The sequence below is a fragment of the Cynara cardunculus genome (genome assembly GCF_001531365.2).
Source record: "Cynara cardunculus var. scolymus isolate 2C chromosome LG 2, CcrdV1, whole genome shotgun sequence".
In the NCBI taxonomy this organism is placed as follows: domain Eukaryota; kingdom Viridiplantae; phylum Streptophyta; class Magnoliopsida; order Asterales; family Asteraceae; genus Cynara; species Cynara cardunculus.
In genome coordinates, this window is record NC_037529.1 from 65479667 (window position 1) to 65482586 (window position 2920).

Below are 2920 nucleotides of genomic sequence, written 5' to 3' on the forward strand. Positions count from 1 at the left end.
TTTTTTTCACTATTTTACCACTTTAACTAGTTGTACAAGTCATAAGAATGTTGTACAAGTCATAAGAATGTATCCAACATGTTTTATAAAAGTTCAATAAGTTATTTAACATGTTTTGGATTGTTCAAGGACTTATTTGTTCCAAAAATTGTTCAATGACTTATTTGTTCCAAAAATTGTCCAAGGAGTTATTTAACATTTTTTGGAATGTCCAAGGACTTATTTGTTCCAAAAATTGTCCAATGACTTATTTAACATATTTTGGAATGTCCAAGGATTTATTTGTTCCAAAAAATTGTCCAATGACTTATTTGTTCCAAAAAATTGTCCAATGACTTATTTAACATGTTTTGGAATGTCCAAGGACTTAATCATTCCAAACAAGAAAGTTCATTGGTTTTTATTGTACTTTTCTCTATTTAATGCATCATGAGTTATTTTTAAGACTCTGTGCATTAAAAATTATTTTTAAAACTTGTGATAAATCTGGTTTATAAGGTAGTATAGATATTTAAAATGTATTTATGTACGACAAATATCATACATTGTGATCATTAACTTTCTAGAAGGTTGAAATCAACCTGGGTGTTGTTAGGTCTATAATCATTTGGTACGTCGCAATTTTTTCAAAAAGGGGACGCAAGAATGGTGTACGACTTGAGTTCGGTGGGGTTGGCGAATGCATATGATGTATATGTGGTGCTTGCGAGTGAGTGTGTGCTCGAGGGGAAGGACGATGCTATGAGGCACATGGGTATATGATCGTTCCTGACATTTTATAGGCCTTGGTTGTATATAAAATTAGAGCCCTTCGATAAGTTCGACAAAAATTCAATAAATGTTTTTCGTTAATAAAAAAAACTGAATACAAAAATTGTTAATAATTTATGAAGTAGATAAATATTATTCTTTTGTATTATAGACAAGAGAGTACTTTAAATTTACGTAATCCTTATTAGGTAATTAACAGCCGAGAGTATAACAAGAAATATGTGTTGTTTTGATTAAAAGAACTCATGTGGAGGAAGTAATCGAGAGAGTCAATGAGAGATCAATGATATAAAAGATTATAAAGGTTTTCTATACAAGTAGACAAACGTAGATCAATAAAAATGTGGAAGAAAATATAATTAGTTGAGATCCAATAAGAACAAATAACGAATAAGACCTATAATCTGGAAAATAAATGAATGGTTGCTTAAGCACTTAATAGAATCTTGTGGAATGTAGTGGAATCCCATTGAAAAATGAAGAAGTCAAACAATTGATGAAATATTTGAATTTCATTTTCCTTCTTTTTTTTTCTCTGTTAAAATAAGATGTTAGAATTAAAAGTTTTATGAAACATGACATATATAAGATATATTCTTGAATACTTTATGACATAAAATGTATTGGTTAATCACAAAATCATGAAAACAAGTCGAATTTCATAAAAACAATAGATCGATTAAAATAACTGATAAATTAATTACGTTTGACAAATTTAGCTGATAAAATAGTTGGCAATGTAAAAGAACAAAAATTGACATGTAAAAAAATACTCAAGTATAAAATTACAAAATGTATTTAAAAACAAGTAATATATTTTATCATATTAAAATAAGTAACAACAAAAATAACAAATTTTCAATTATTTACTCAATAAACATCTCATACGATATTTGTTATAGGGTTAAATGTATGAAATAGCAACATACTTTTATGAATTTTCTTATTATAATATTCTACTTTTGTTTTTCTTTATTACAACAATGTACTTTCAAATTATTTTTTTATTAAGGCATCGTAGTTTAAAAAATGTACTCATAATAGCAATGGTAACTTGTTACCTTTTAAACCGGTTAACCCTTTGACTTTTTTGCTTGTGTGGCTTTAATGAGGTGATGTGGATGACAGGTCATTTTGAAGACTTAACTAAAAGTAAAAATAAAAACATATTTCAATTTTTATTAGTGATTTTCATTTTCCATTGCTATGATCTAAAAACGTTTATTTATTTATATTTTGACTTTTTCTTATTAAGTTGCATACAAATTAAATATTCTAGAGTAAAATATTTCTTAAATAAATATGTAATATTACTTTCGAGATATATTTTGTTTGTAAAAAATGCAACACTTCTTATTTTGTGTTGTTCAAATAAATACATATCTTTTAAAGTTCTCTTTAAAATGTTAATGAAATAAATTGTGATCTACGATTTTTTAAGATTGTTATATTAATAAATAATTCAAAAAAAAATCTAATTAATTTAATATATTTATACGTCAAGTAAAAGTTTTTGAACAAATATAATATATTCTTTAAAAAATAATATTTTCTGGTAAAAAATGAATAATTCTTTTTGTTTTAAAAGCACATATTTTTTAAAAATATTAGCGAGGTAAGTTTTGTTCTACTAGTTTTATTGATATTGGTATATTAATGAATAATTTAGAATATTTTTAAATTCATTTAATATATTTATTAAATAACATGTAAAATATCTAAATATTAAAATTAAAAATACAATGTTTAATAAGAATTAATAGATGCTATAACAAAATAATTTTGAAAGTACAATGATGTAGTAAGAAAATTACATCACTATAGTACATGTGGACAACCTACATAGACAATGAGGTGGTATGAAAATCTGGTATAATAGGTAAATTTAAATCAAAAGATTATCCAATGTTATAATGGGTAAATTGTACAAAGTACAATGTCCTAATAAAAAATAATTTGAAAGTACATTGATGTAATAAAAAAACTGAAAGTACAATACTATAATAAAGAAATTTATAAAAATAAATTGTTATTTTATGATTTTGTCTTTATTATATTATCATGAATTTCTCTCATCCTTATTGTATATATAGCCTTCACATACTACAATGACTAAATTACAAATTTATATGTTATTATAATATAAATT